General features: G+C 45.6%; 1 protein-coding gene across 9 annotated transcripts in view; it reads right to left on the bottom strand.

Moving 5' to 3' along the window:
* PAK5 (p21 (RAC1) activated kinase 5) overlaps window positions 1–16,268 on the bottom strand; it is a 143,762-nt gene that overhangs the window by 55,844 nt on the left and 71,650 nt on the right. The window contains exon 1 of one of the 9 annotated variants that reach the window (XM_085541087.1): window positions 1,936–2,072. The exons of the other annotated variants lie outside the window; for them this stretch is intronic. The gene's annotated coding sequence lies outside the window, so the exon portion shown is untranslated. Of the gene's footprint in view, window positions 1–1,935; window positions 2,073–16,268 lie in introns of those variants that run through there. 9 annotated transcript variants of the gene reach the window in all.

Genomic DNA, 16,268 nt, shown 5'->3' with positions numbered 1-16,268 from the left:
GCAGGGGAAATTCCAGCTTCAAAGGTTTTCCAAGCAGAGAAACATCTACCTTCAGGATACTTTTTTTTTTCCCATTAAGTTAATGAAGAATGCAAAGCAAAGGCTGAAGATAAGACTGGTGCAGCAAGGATGAAAATGTTCAGGAATGAAAGGATTCAATAGCATTTGTCTAAGTCACAAAAAAAAAGGATGTTGCTGGGGAATCTTTTCATCACTCTTTATCCTCAGTGACATCTGGATGAGCCACACACTCAGCATGCAGATCACTGCAATGGCAGGTCAGCATGGCCAACGTGGTCAGAGTACACTGCAGGTGGATATAGAAGCAACTGCCACTCTAACCTGAAAGATCCCTAAGAATTCAAGGCTTAAAAAACACCTAAACAAAAAACAATGCAAACAAAACCTTAAGAAGAGTTGAGGCATCTGAGAGTTCGGCTCACGGCCTTCTTGATGACATCATATGCCATTTTAAAGGATATTTTAGTTCGTCCTGAGAAAGCAGCAGTGGTTTTAGTTACCAGAAAACATGGCGTTTGCAGTGAGCTCAGAACTGTGCCCTAGAAATCAGTAACAAAAATGTTCAGCTCTGCCTATATAAACACTAACCGGCATTGTTTTCTGCTCTATCTTGAAAATTATAATGACCAATAGATGACCCCTTCTTGTTACAAACCCATGCAGAGAAGCAGCTACATGCCTTGTACAAAAAGCAATTCAAAAATACTAGTTTAGTATGTCAAATATTCTGTGAGTAGATCTGTTTACCTACCAGCAGTAGATATCTGCCTTCATACGGCTGTAAAAATTACACCAAGATGAACAATTTATCCATCAAGGTGTTTCAATAGTTTGTGTAAGATATACAGAAATGTAACCATCCGTGTTCAGGAGAGTGAGAGCAGGAAAACCGTGCCAGAATCAGGCAAACCAGTGATGCCGTGGTTGCTATGTCATCAAAACATTTACAGCAGATCTCACTAGCAGTGCCCCTGCAGTACTGCAGGAGGTGAGCCATCAGACATCCACATACATCCTGACACCTCTGAACGTCACCCAAACAAGTCTGTAACAGGGGGTGCACCTTCTGCTTGCCTTCTCCCCCACTCATGCACACTGGTCATGACAAACAGGCAATGAAGTGTCCCACGTGCTCCTTACTGCAATTCACACATCTCAAAGAATAATCGCGGCTAAGTGAAAACTTTTGGAAACCTGTGTTACTGTCCATGCTGGCTAAGCCTGCGCATCTGTTGGACAGGCAGGAAATGCTGCCCATCATCTGCCTGTGCCCCAGATCCAAGTCACAAAACTCAGCCGTGCATGCAGGAAGGCTCTTTCACATCTGATGGCTCAAGTCAGGAGGAGTCAGGTGTACTGATGGATAGTCAGCTGAATGAGGCAGTAGTGTGCCCAGGTGGCCAAGAAGGCCAACAGCCCCTGGCTTGTATCAGGAACAGTGTGGTAAGCAGGACTAGGGAAGTCATCCTGCCCCTGTACTTGGCACTGGTGAGGCCTCACTTCAAGTACTGTGTTCAGTTTTGGGCACCTCAGTACAGAAAGGATATCAAGGTGCTGGAGCACCTCTCAACATTACCAGAAGAGTGCCTGCATCAGGCACTCAGACACAACCACTATTTAACCCTTTTTTCATTCCCATCTGTGCACACCTGGGACAACTGCTCACAATACCTGCCACGACAGACAGACTGTACTCATAAATTCTCCTACTTGTTCCTAATTAACGTGGATCAGCAATATGAGAGCTGCTGCTTTTTGCGGCTACAATTTAGGTGGTGCATCATCTCCTCTAAGTAAGAGGGAGAGCTTCTGCAGGCACAGATCTGTTTCACAGATCAGGATTGATGCCCGTCCTGGTCACAGGAGAGGAGTGGGAGCTTATAGGTGAAGCAGAGCAGATATCTTTCCACTTACCAGTCCGTAATGCTCATCTCGCTGTAACCAAGCATGCAGGACAAGCAGCCTCCAGTTGAGCTCCATTCCCCATACCACCCCATAAACCAGCAGTGACCAGGGCTGCCAGCACTACTGGTCCCAATTCCCCTCTTCCTGCCGCAGCTTTAATCCCCCGCCCATCTGCTCCCCTTCCCCTCAGCACAGGGTTATCATGGCATAGCCGCTTTTCCCTGCGGGCAGCTGACTGACAGATGCACAGCAGGGGGATATTGGGCCTCTTCATATGATTATCTTTTTCTCCCCGGGAGGGATTTAGTTTATTGAGGTTGTTGCTCAGAGACTTGAGTTTACACCAGTGTTTTTACTCATGAGACATAACCCAGTGGGTGTGGTTTTGCTTTCCTCGGTAAGGCGAAACTGAAGAGATCACTTCTGCATCACTAGAAAAGGGGCACAAGGCCTGAATGAGCTCCCGGATTCAGAATCTCAGCCAGGCCTTGTTCAGCTGCCAGGTTACCCCAAACGTACCCATATGCCCCCCAGGAAGAGGCTCTATGTGAGATTTCTCCTCTCACTGTACTCTCAAGATCAAGAATGATGACAACCGAGCAGGTACCGGCATGGCCAAGCAGCACTGTGGCTGCTGCCCACGTGGGCCCTGCAGCACGGCCAGCACTATCATCAACACCTTCTGCTGATGCATTTGTCTGATCCTGGCCCGTGGGTTCAAAAGGTCCCCAAGGGAGGGATGAAGATAGAAACAGCACAATCGCATAAGCCTCCTTAGGAAGTCAGGCTAAAAAGAGATTTGACTTTCTACAGTGCCATGATACGGTACATTAAGACAGTTTCAGGACACATGCAGGGCGGTAAAGGGATCACCACCTCTGTCTGGACCGCAACAAATGAACGCACTGTTACGTGCCCTGCAGACAGCTTCCCAGGGGAGGTAAGTATTCCACAGCACGCCCAGTGGGAACAGGTGTCTGCCTGGGCAGCAGCACCTTCCCAGCCGAGCTGCCCAGAACAGAACTGGTCTGAAGCTGGCTAAAGGCAATAGCAGCTTGGCTCTGCAGCCAAAACTGTGCTCAGTCTCAAAACCACTCACCATATTTGAGATGTACAGTTTCTCTTGCAAAGTCGAAGGTGCTACCTTACCCTGCTAGCACTGTGTATCCTTACAGCACCATACAGGTGTGGATTTCGTGGCTCCTGCCAGGGGCTGAACCAGAGACTTCCCTCAATCCTGGAACACAGCAGCACTGTCTGGGCAGGCAGTGAAGCTGCAGGAACTGTGCCCAAGTGACTTTAGGTATTTAAAGCCCCAACTCTTACTGAAGTGATTAAGTGATTAGCTCTGTCACATTTCTAACATACAGGAGGAGGGGACGGCCGCAATCCACTCAGCCCCAGTCTGCACCCACCACCCCAGCCTGGGACACAGCCACCCTGACACCTCACATCCACGTATAAAACCAAGATTGTGCTCCCTGGTGTTAATTTTGCACCATCTCTCTTATGACTCCTTCCCACCCGGTAATACACATAATTACAACTGCCACAAGATTATGGTAATACCTTAAGAACCATGTTTGAAGACGGAGATAACCAACTCTCACTGGAAGCCACGTGCCGAGTGTTGACTGTTTTCCTCAAATTAGAGAACAATTCTCTACAATTAAAACATTGCTAACCCTTCTGTAATTAATGCAGTGCAGTCAAAACCAATTAATAGGACTGATGTTTAAAAGGTCTAATTTGTCTAAATAGTGCAGCCTATCAATAAGCAAATTATATATTGCCCCTAGGAAACATACCAACACAACTCTGCATTATCGAGCTGGTGAATACACATATACTGAATGAAGGCTTCAGTCTCCATTCTCTCCCAGACAGGTAACATCATGCTCTGGTTCTTTCTTAGAGCTTCAATTCCACCCATCTCCCTCAGCCCCACAGCTGTAGGATCCAGGGACGTGCAACCACTCACGCACAAAGATGCCACTCCACCAATGGGATGGGGATGGGAATTTCTAACCCTGCCCGGTGCAGTATTCAAATTGGAGAACTTCTGCACTGGAGAATGTTCCCATATGTGCTAAAGCTTCTTTTGTATTCCCTGGTATGGCATTAGCTACCTTAACTCTCACAGCAACAACTGCAGAAATAGTGTAAGGAAATTTTCCTGTAAACACTTGGTCCAGACCTGGCTCTTTCCACATAGGCAAACTTCTCTCAGAACATAGATATACTTCACAACCCATCTGCGATAGTGCAAAACACTACATGAAATGCTAAGGAAGCAGCTGTTCCTTACGTGCAGCATTTCAGCAGGCTATCGAGGAGCACAGGGCTTCACAAAAACATCATTTTCAGCAGTTCCCACTTTGGGGGAAAGATGGACTCAAAACCAACCCCTCTTCCTTGCAGACACATACTTGAAACAGGGATAACGCAACACTGCACATGAAGGAAAGCCCAAAACCATCTCGTTGCAATTGATTTTTTATTAGCCAAGTCAGTAGAGTGATAATTATGATAGCCCCCCTGGGCTTATCGCTACTCACCCTTTATAGGGCAGCAGGGAGATAAATGCAGCATTTATACGTGCATATAATTGTTTCATTTCTGCATTAAATATTCATTTCCAAAGTGTTCCCAGCACACACAGCACTTTCTGAAGCACCGTGCAGAAACCAGGTTTGCTGCCTCCTCAGGCATCCCCATCCGCTGCAATTCCTGCTCACTAACACACTTGTGGCCTTATCCAGCCCTCACATGGCTGAAGCAGTGCTGGCCTCACACACGGAGAAGGCTGCAGGCAGCACACTGATGGGAAATCTCTAAGGCTGCCCTGCTATACCCAGAAAGCAAGTTTCATCTCTTGCCATCTGCTACTGATGTTGGGTTTCAGGCAGCAGGAGGGCAGCAGCATGTTACAGGGCTCTAAGTGCTGTTAGAGCTGCTATGGCAGCACATGGGAACACACAGGCTGCCTTCACCTGCTGCTGTTTTGCCTAAGAAAACTTTTATCATCATCTTTTTCTTGTACTTTTAGCTGCATTTTCCTTTTCCAGAGGAAAAAACATGAACTCGGAGCTGTACCTTCCACAGTGACCTTGGCCTGAATGAACCAGGTATGAATTACATGGAGCCTCAAGAGCAAACACTGATTTGGAGAATGCTGCTAACCAGTGAGAAAGGCACTATCCTTACAATAACAAGCTCCAAAGCACAGGAATCCACGCAAACCCAGCAGCAGCTGGTTTTGCAGGGATAAATAAGGTCCTGTGGGCAGTTCCATCTGCTGGCCCACCAGAAATGGCAACAGTGGGGGGAAAAAAGACAATAAACTAAAAAAACAAAAGAAGAAACAAAACAAAAAACCCCACAACAAACATGAAAACTCCCCACATTTAAGGTTTGCTCCAGCGATGACACATTCATCCTCCCAGCTGGCTTCTCAGTCACACAGAGCCTCAAAGATTTACGTGTAATAGTACTTAAAGTCGCTTTTTATCATTAACCAGAGCAGGAAAGGGGATGTCAGGTGAAGAGCAAGCACTCCGCAAATTGCAAAGTTTATTGCAAAGGAGCCAGGCACGCAGTGAGCAGCAGGTCACCGCCACTGCCCAAGGTCCCATACGCTTCCCTGCTTACGAGGTGGCTTCAGATCAATTCATGGGAAATTTGTTACTTGTTTTCACACCCATGACAGACAAAGCCCATGACAGCGTCTGCCTGAAGAGCTTTTACAAGACCCAAGGGATTAAAACACCCCACAGTTGCCATTACTGCCAAAACCACGTAGGATGACAGTGCTGAAAGCCTGAAAACACTCATCAGATCCCGGAACAGTTCACATTGTTAGGCTTTGTGCAGCCACTGCCTTTTTCCAATGAAACTATAAACCCTCCCTTAATGGAATTTGACAACTGAAAAATAGCAAGATTTAAAATAACAAATGGTCCCTGCAGCATCCCCTGCAGCAAGGTTGGAGACACGGAACTGACCTTCAGCTTAGCCACCAAACCAGAAAGCCCGCAAAGAAGGAGAAGTGTTGGGAATACCTCCATTAAGCCAGCAGCCCATCTTTCCCCAGGAACAGCTCCATGCTGTCAGACTCCTTCCTTCTTTTTTATCACTTAAAAAGCAACAAAAAGAGGAAATTGCTGTGCGCCGTATGGACTGCAAAGGCACCAGAACCTGCTGCAGCAGCCAGTAACAAACAGCCCCTGGAGAAAGGCTGAGCAACCCGGAGAACATCCCCCCCATGTTACAGGGGGCTCTGTCCTTAAACTGCATCTGTATAACATGGAAATGCAACTCACAAGCTGGGAGAATGTCAGCCCCTTATGCTGCTGATGAGGTGGACTCTGGTACATCAGACACCTTTGGGGTCAGTCTTTGTAAAGGATGTTGAAAAAATGAGAAGGTTATAAGAAAAAGCCTGAAAAATTACTGGATGGGAGAAAAATGCCTCAAAATGAGAAATCTGGAGCTCAATCTGTTCAGCCTGTTTAAAGGAAGATTGAGAAGTAATGTGATTACAGCATAAAAACCCCTTCACAAAGAAAAGTACAGTGTGAAAAAGAGCTTTGTGATCTCTAATATAGAATAAAAAGAATCGTGGCTGAAAGCTGAAGGTTATGAAGAGCTGGTGAGGAAAGCCTTTTTACACCATGAATCGTTACACTAGAGAAGAGGCCATCAAATAAAGCAGTGAAAGCTTCATTTCCTGAATGCCACACAACACCACACCTGCTCTTCATCAGCTGAAGGCAGGGCTCAGCACAGCTGGGCAGCCCATAGGAAACTCTTCTTACTGCTGCTGGGATCCAACAATTTTGTTGCCTTGGTTGGGATTTTGCTGAGGAAACATTACGGGCATTTGACTGTTGTGATTTCCTTTCTTCACTTTTCTGCCTGGGAAGTAACTAGTGAGCAATATTAATATACAAAGGAAAATGTTTGCTCCTATCTTTTTTCTACTCCAGCAATCATCCGATGTTTGCCCACACAGCAGCAAAATGAGCATCTCTTATGCTACTTATTAATGTTTAAACATGTTTATTTCAAATGTTAGCAGTGTTCTTTGATAAGTAACAACCCAGGTAAAATAAAAATAGCTAACAAAGAAAAACAAGACTGTCTGGCTGCTCCTCCATCACAGTATTCTCAGAACAAGAATTATGGGGGGTAAAGATACAGAGCACTTGATGGAGGTGGCTTAAAGCTGTGGATGTTTATAGTGCAGCCCTAAACACTTGCAGTGACTCAAAACGATCTTATAACACACCGACTTGGGGTTCATGTTTTTTCAGGACACTATGATACATTCCAACTTCCTCTTGTCCAGAGGTCTACTGCTACTTCTCAGTCTGAGGAACACTCGGCCATACAGAAGCAATGCAATACAAACAGCATGAACTGCTTAGGATAACTAATACGAGGTAAAAAAAAAATGGAACTATATTTCAGGTCCCATGCTAAAGACACGTCACATCAATTCCCTTATAGCTGCAGAGCAAGGACCTGATCCCTGGCTCAGCAGAGGCAGGATTTGAGCAGTGGAGCAGTGGTTTAGGAACACAATTATACAAAGCTTCTTTCTGCAACCGCGTACTCTATTACAAAGTGACCCAGAACACTTTCATGGAGTACCCTGTCTTCTTCTCTGCCTATGCAGGGAGCCCATCTCCTAACACAGACCCTCTGACACATTCACACTCAGTGCCCAAAAGCAAGCAGTGTCAGTTCTACCTATTGCAGAAGCCTCTGCTTTTTGTAAGGCTATTTAAACACTATAAAAGTCCTCAAACAAGGCTCAAAATGCCACTGCTGTGGAGCATAGGATTAATGCCAGTCCTTCTGCAGAGGGGTGAATGTCATTTACAGAACTGTGTTAATTCCTGATTTGAATTTAGATGATGTTTTTAAATAAAGAAACAAGCTCAGAACATCCACTGGGAATCCATGACTTGGATAAACCTTTAAAAGTCACTAAATACAAGTGAGAAGTGCATTCAGACTGCAGTGCTATATAAAGATATGAAAAAAGCAAGATCAATTCTAGAGAATAATGGCTTCAGATTGCATATTACAGGCATAGCTGATGCGTTTTGAATGATAGGATATCATTAGCGAGCTCAAAATCCAGAAGTTCCAACTATATGTTCTCGCAAAGAAAGAGAAGAAGAACAGGAGAAGTTGGAGGTTTAATCTATGGCTTTCCTACAACGGTACTTTTCTCAAAGGAAAGCAGCAAGAACTGGGAGAGAATGTTCTGGAGCAGGTTGGACCAAGATGGGGGGCTGAGGAAACAACAGCCTCACGTTCATTCCAGCCAAACCCTCCAAGCACTGACAGTTGATGTAACATGCCCTCATATTAACCCCCAGGTGGTGAATAAGTGGTAACAAAGCTCAGGCTTCACTGGAATCTTCAAAATTTCAGCATAACCAATTTATCAGCATCTTCCGATTAAGTCATTCTGCAAGCTGGTTTTCCAGCCCCAAGGAAGTAGATACCCATTGCTACTACTGCAGCTACCATCAGCAATGTGCAGATAACAGGAGCATTCTACTGCAGCTTCTGGCTGCCTCAGCAGCACCATCAGTGCCATCAGTCTCTTACAAGTACCAGTTTGTTTTGGCTTCATTTTCAATTTAGTCCATCAGTGGCACTCCCTGAACCTGCAGAGTGTTAAGAAAAAAGACAGTCAAACACTTGTCTAGGAGGTGGCAATGGGGAAACCTCCCTTGGGTGGAAAGGAAGCTTGGCATCTTAAATGGGATTAGCACACAACCCACATCTTTACATCACTCTTCAGCACAGGAATGGCCTTCTAGAGAGAGATGCAAAAGCAGCAACTGCACTGAAGGATTACACTTGAATTACGCTACTTTCAAAGTGGGTTAAAATTGTCTCTTAACTCCTCATCTTTCATGCTGTAGGCTCAAGTAAAATAGATTATTATTATTTTTTTAAGTCATGCAATTTAATATGATGCTTCCCAGCAGGATGCATTGGCTTTAAATGTTTGCAGTCAAAATGTGAAAGCACTTCTTTCCTCAGCCTTAACTTTATCTAAAACTATGAATATTCTATTTGTTTAAATATATTCAGAACAGAGCAGCCTCCAAGAACCACAGCCTTTATCTGAGACAATCTTCTGCACCCTTCAGGATACACTGTGCTTGGGAACCACAGCAGAGGACTCAGCAGCCTGCCACCCACCCAGCTATCAGCAGCACATGGAGGGATTGGAGCCTGCAGGCAAAATTTGTAGCTGATGCATAACACTGTCTAAGAAGCTCAGAACACCAATGAACAGTTATGGAAGAAGTCCAGAATGCCGTCACTTGAACAGAGGCCAGGAGCAGGTCAAGCCTTGCATAAGGGCAGCATTCCCTAAGCAAAGCAGGGCCACAGTTCTGGTTTGGGAAACTCAGCTCATTACACTGAAATGTTAAGAGCAGAAACAAGGGAGAACTGAAAAGCACATCTCAGGGTGAAAACCAAATTAACAGGGACACTAAAAAGATGCACATTGCCACAACAGGCTGTGCATAAATGGGTACTATGCAACATTTTAAGGAAAAAATATATACAATGCGAATTACACAGCATGAATGGCAGAGCAGGGACAGCGCCGTATGTCAAAGAATGCTCAAAGCTCAACAGGTGAATGTGCCAACCCCAGTGAACTTGCAACACCATGCTCAATTCCAGAAACCACAGCAGAGATGTGGCAGCACAGCCACCTGAGCACAGACTGAAATCCCGCTCTCTGGCTCTTCTTTCATAATGGAAAATCCCAATTACTTTCATAGAATCACCAGGGTTGGAAAAGACCTAAAAGATCATCCAGTCCAACCGTCCACCTATTACCAATAGCTCCCACTAAACCATGTCCCTCAACACAACATCCAGTTGTTCCTTGAACACCCCCAAGGTTGGTGACTCCACCACCTACCTGGGCAGCCTATTCTAGTGCTTGACCACCCCTTCTGAGAAGTAATATTTCCTAATGCCCAGCCTGAATCTCCCCTGCCACAGTCTGAAGCCATTCCCTCTAATCCTATCACTAATGACACAAGAGAAGAGGCCAACCCCCAGCTCACTACAACCTCCCTTCAGGAAGTTAAAGAGATCAATAAGGTCTCCCCTGAGCCTCCTCTTCTCCAGCCTTCCATGTTGACTGGGTCACCATCTCAACAGCCTGTGAATGCAGAGCCTGAACTTGCTGACATCAGAAGGGTCTGCAGCTCAGTCAAAAGAAACCTTTTCAAAACGACAAAATTTGACACTGAGGAACTCACAGGGTAGAGCCAGCAATCTCAGCGTTATACACACAGCAACTCTGTCCATTAACTTCACCATCAGAAAAGAAACCTTGAAAGCGTTATGAACAGTTCCCTGTAACCACCATCCTAACATTCAGCAATAATAAAGCTGAAAATAGTCAAGGACTCTTAAGAGAAGGAGAGGGGAACCAAAACCAGCAGATACACTCACAACATGGCACACGTTGAGGCAGTGCTGAGCGCCAGGCTCTGGCTTCATGGGCCTGGGGCTCAGCTACAGCTTACTTAGCAGTACCAGCACTTTTTCTATTGACCAGGAGGCTTATTTTTGTACACAACCCCTAATGCTTGTTCACAGAGAAGTAACAGGCTGATAGCCTGCAAGGGATGAAATATTGATGATCCTCCCAGTGAGACCAGGCAGCATAGAGGAATAGGATTGCAGCAAGATGCTGCTGGGGGGCTCCCAAGCAGAGGCATGGGATGCCTCACAGAGGTGTAGGCACAGGAAGGTAAGAGGGGGCACAAGATGATAACAGAAGCAACAGAGCAAAAGCCCCACACATATCTCACTAGCAAAATAACGCAGGCTCCAGCAAAATCAGTTTAACTAGCAGTGGAAAGAATAAGGAACAAGTATCCATTGCGTTCAAGGTGCTCTCTGGACAGTAAACACAGACATAACAGACACACAGACCCGAGGAAAGAGAATGGTGTAAAGGCATCCTGGAAAACAACTATGGTTCCAAGCAGACCACCGAGCCAAGAGGAAGGAACCATCAACCTCAACCTCCTGCTTCTCCCAGCAAGGAAGAATAAATGTCAGTGTCAGCAGTATGTTCCTCCTGGAGGCAGCATGGACACTGATGACTCACTGCCTATTTTAACATGGAGAGCAGTCAGGAAAAAGAGCAGAAGTCCTGACTGCAGGAGAGGCATTAGGAACTTACAAAAGGGTTGGTAAGACTGAGTGGGCTCAAAGTCCCTAGAAAGAGCTAAAAGAGAGTCAGTTCCACCTGGCAAAATCAGTCTTTTGGCCTGAATTTCAACTTCACCTCTGGGAAATCCAGCTTCTGCTCACTGCACCCCAATACTGGGGCAGGCTGTAATGGAGTACAAGTAGTCAGACACACCCACACAGGAGCCAAAAAGGCAGGAAAAGAAGAGCCTGTGCTCCTGAACAATCAATTACCTCAAAGGCAACAGTCACAGCAGCAGCAGAGCTTGGAGGTTTCCCTGTTTTTCTAAGCAGGACACAAACTCTCTTCCCTGCACATCACTTTCATCAGACAAAGAAAAGGGATAAAAAAGAGCAGTGAATGCAAGAACAACCACAGAGACAAAAAAGATAATTTCGGAACCCCCAAACCATCGCTGTGACAACACAGAGGATGTGACAGCAATTGAGGATGAGAAGCAGACTGCCACTGTACTGAGAGTGAAGCTCACTTTCAGCAAGACATTTGCAATAGTACACAAGGACTAAAGCAGGGGGAGATTAGTTAGCTATCTTATATAAGAAAGACTGCAGGAATAATCACTTTTCTGACATTGTCATGTCTTTTCAGTTGTTAGTGAGGAGCATAATCACTCCTTGAGAAGCTGAATGATTTTAAATTAGATGGAAAGATGGTCACTGCAAGCAAAGATCATTCTGAACATTCCCATCCAAAGTCGAGTGTTTATAAATACAAGTTGAAATGAGATGGAATAATTAATCTGGCAGCATTCACTTAATTTGCCCTCTTTCTTTTGTTTCTTCCTTGCTATGCATAAACACGAGAAATAAAAAGCTGAAAAATAAATGAGTTTATCTAGATCAGTCCCCCTGCCAGACATGGAAGCCAGTACACCCAGCATCAATGATTAAACCCAGCTTACATAAAAACAGATTTGCCAAGCTCCTCCTAATACCACCACTTGGCATTGGCCTAAGGGGTTTTCTTCACTGTTACCCTCTCTCCAAGCACTGACCAGTGCCACCGACTCATGCTGGCCAAGAGACCCCTAAAGGCAGCAGAAGCAGCTGCCAGGTCTCTTGCAGGAGCAACTGCAAGGCCTATTTCTCACCCACTGATTCAAATGAGCCCCTTGTCTCAATGTGGGGTAAGCCCTGCCAGAGAGGAGCATGGAAGACGCTGCCAGAAGAAGATGCCCATTTGACCAGAGAACAACTTCCAGTCACCTGAAATCTTAAGGGACGTGTGTGGTCATTTCTCCCTCCTCGAGCAGGCTCTGCTCTCAGCCTACAGCCAACAAGAACGCTGCTGATGAAGATGATGACGCATCTGTGAGAGAAGCTTTTAGTAACTGGGGCAGAGGAGAAGAAGCAGCGAGAGGAGGAAAAGAAGTCTATAAAAAGCAGTCAAACTCAGTAAGTCAATGCTTTCTTAGGAAAAAGAAATGTAAGAGGCAGAGGGTAAAGCATGGGGAACTCTGGAACTGACAGACACATTTCAGAAGCGAGCCAAGACCCAGCCACATCCTGTGATGCCGCTCATGCAACCCTCACCCTGTGGCTCCAAGTCAAAACCAAGTTACACACACACATCCCACCACCTACTGAAAGTAAAAGGAGACTTTCAGGCCCTGACCCCACAACACCAGCAGAGGGAGGAGACTGGCAGTATCCTGAGGCCTCACACTACAGACAAGTATTTATCAAATTCCAGCATTGAAACTGAAGCTTACTGAGATGCCAGACTAATAAAGCCAGGTAATACACCAGCATCTCTGGCATGACCATCCAACAGTGACATGCACACCAGATAAATGAGCTGCTACCTGTGGCATGTTTCATTCCTCCATGGCTGTGCAGAGCTCACTCTAGTCTTACAGAGCACCTGCACTGCTACCAGCATCACACACACCCTCAGATCTGCTACTCACTGCTGTGCTGTTAGTGCCAGTGGCTTCTTTCCTCATCCACTCATCCCATGTGCTCCCAAGGCCAGGTTTTATTGGCACACATCTCCATCAAAGCACCTTCCTGAGCACATACTGTACTGCTTGGAAAGCCACAATGGGTGACGATAGCACAAATCATCTTAGCTTTAACTTCCTCCTGCAGTTTTTAAATGTAACTAATCACAGGTTTGCAATGTCCATTTCTAAGGGGCTGAATGAAATCTCTCACTGAATCCTCAAGGCACTATTGTACACATCTCAGTCTAAGTGCATAAGTCCAATTTAATCCGACTCTTCATGCTAAAATAGCTCAAAGAATCAATGACCCTGCTAGTTCTTGGACTGCAATCTGAGACCATGTAGATACTATCGACTATTTCGATTTACATACTTGCTCTTCCCGCTTTCACGTAGAGGCATTCTTGTTTCTTTTTAAAATCATTACAATTTACAAAGCGTAAATAAGCCTTTCTCCCTGCTAATCCTTCTAGGAAACAAGGGAATCATTTCACAGCAATTTCAATCCAGCATGGCCAATGTAGTGCAGGAGATGGCAAATTTCATCACCAAGCAATTCAAATGTCAGAGGAGCTTGCAGAGGACTTCAAAGCACAAAGTGCCCGGTACATGGAGCATCTTCAGCTACCCTGGTCTTCATATAACAACAAACCAAAGCCCTAAGAGCTAGTTTGAGTTGTCAGCTCACTCAAAAGACTCACAGCTGAAACGTTCTCCTGCAAGCTGCCCACCCACCCTGCAGACCTACTGCTGACCTGCAGGCAGCCTGCCATCCAACAGCCTGCCATCCAACAGCCTGCCATCCAACAGCCCAGCCGCCTGCTCCCCAGGAGGGTCAGACCCTGAGGGCTTCCATCAGCCCAGGCTCCTCTCCATTTCTAACAGGAACCTGACCTGAACCCAAGTCTTGTCTGAATAAACAATAGAGAGCAATTGTAAAGAACACATGATTACAAGTGCAAGTAAAACAGAGCTAATTCACGTTTTGCATAGAAAAACAGGGGGAGGTGAAGGGAAGCACGGCCTTCACACAGCCTCACTATGGATGGTGGCACAGATTTACTGGCAAAGGGCGGTAGCGAAGTCTCCTGCTTCTAAAATGTTATTTTACATAATAAGCTATCACGCATTTACTGGCACGCTGTGCAGCGCTGTCATAAATATTTAAACTGCGATGACAAAGTAGCCGAGTTGCAGCCCATTTCTGGTTTTTTTGCTGCTCTCTCAGGCCCGTGGGGAAGAAAACCTTGCTGTGTCAAAGAATAAAAGCATTACGCATGAACCAAATCATCTGTACATACCTGACCTCTAGTAAAGCACAAGGAACTTCTACTTGTTAAAAGGTCTCTCTGAACCGGAGTCCCTCACAGCTGTTACAGGCAAGTTTGTCACCAGTGAGGCTGCATTCCCTTAACATTTGCCTGATGGCATTAGTTATTACATTTGATAGCTTTATAGCATTATTTGAAGCTTGCTATTTACCTAGTTACACAAGACCCGGCAGCTTAGAGCCTGCTCTCTGCCTGGGCTACAAATCTCTGCAACTACCTCCAAAATAGCCCAGATTTTATGACCCGTTAAGCTTAATGATAAACCCTTGGATTTATGTTCCAGGCTAGTGAGCAATGGGAGATCAAGGGCTAAGCTTTGATTTATCTGCAGGACAAGGGGGTGCGTTATTTCCATGTTATTTTTCTCAGCATTTGCCATGATGATTGTAACACTGTGCTATGACATCATAGGCCTTCAGAGAGTTATTTACGTCAAAATCAATACAGCACTCGGACCTTCTGTAGCGCTGGTATTTCCTCTTCCAACAGGATGGGCACACTGCTGGGGCAGCTTTCCATTCTCTGCCAATCCCACCGCTCATCAGCTTTAACAAGGGCAGGTTAGTGCATCACCAAGGGACAGGGTGAACCACTGGAGAACTGCTAATGAACACCGTGATGTTACAAGGCTGACCTCACTTACGGGGATTTTTTTTCGATGACCATTACATCTGTAGCACTGTGCTGCACAGGTATATTCATATCGACAAAGTAATTCTGAGAGATGAGAAAAGTAAACATTAAAGGGCAAATTGAGAATAGCTGAAGTTTGCAGAGCAGGGAGGGTACTTAATATATAAGGGGAACCTGTCAGAGGAGCCGTGTGTTATCCAGTCCTTGCCTTGACTGACAACTTGACAGCCTTTCACACGTGTAAAAAAACCTTCCAAAAGCTTTAGTTAGCAATTATCACCAACGTTCGCATTCAGCCTATGAAACAGTAGATGCAGTTTGACATCTCGCTACATCAGGATGGTTGACTATGACTCTCTTTTAAACAGAACTGGAAATTGATGTACAGTGATGCCAGAAGGGAAAGTACACAGGAAGAGAAAGGCGCGCTAGAAATGCAGGGCTGTAGCCCTTTATGTTGATGGGTAGCAGCATCAAGTCCTACCAGATGCTGAGGATAAGTCAAAACGCAGCTTCTTCAAGCACTAACGGGTAACAAACCTCAGCCATGAAGCAGCTACGTAGGCAGCAGGTTTCTCATTTTACAGCAACCACAGGGGCCTGCTGTGTGGAGTGGTATGTAAAGTCAGAATGGACTGCCCACAAAGAAAGAAGGCCTGGCCTTGACTTCACCATAGCAAACCCTGCTCTTAAAGGAAGCCACCCTACTGGCTAGCGATGTGTTCCATATTCCCTTCCCCAAAAAGAGGAAAGGATTCATAACAGTTATTGTTAGTCCTTCAAAAGACTGGAAGGCAGTTTTCAGCTAGCACCACTCTGCACCAACCGATGAATTATTTGTCTCATCCCTTGTACTTTCTTATAGCCCTTGAAAAAGCAATATCATTTATGCTCCCCGTGAATCCTGACAGCGCCAAGAGCTGCTCCTCAATGGGACCAGACAGGGAAAGCAGAGACTCAGGACAGAGAGGTGACATGGCCTACAGACCAGAGGAGGCAATTATGTTATGCCAGAGATAGGACAGCAAAAGGGACACATTCATGTCCCCGATAAAAGCCTCAACCCAGCTGAGCAATTCTCTTGCTTCCCAAGCCCAGGGTTCTACTGCCTCAATCACACCTGTTAGAATGAAGGCTTCTCACCTCCCTACTT

Source organism: Coturnix japonica, chromosome 3, assembly GCF_054131305.1.
Source record: "Coturnix japonica strain WE chromosome 3, WE-NBRP24, whole genome shotgun sequence".
Lineage (NCBI taxonomy): Eukaryota > Metazoa > Chordata > Aves > Galliformes > Phasianidae > Coturnix > Coturnix japonica.
This window is presented reverse-complemented; position numbering and strand designations above follow the sequence as displayed.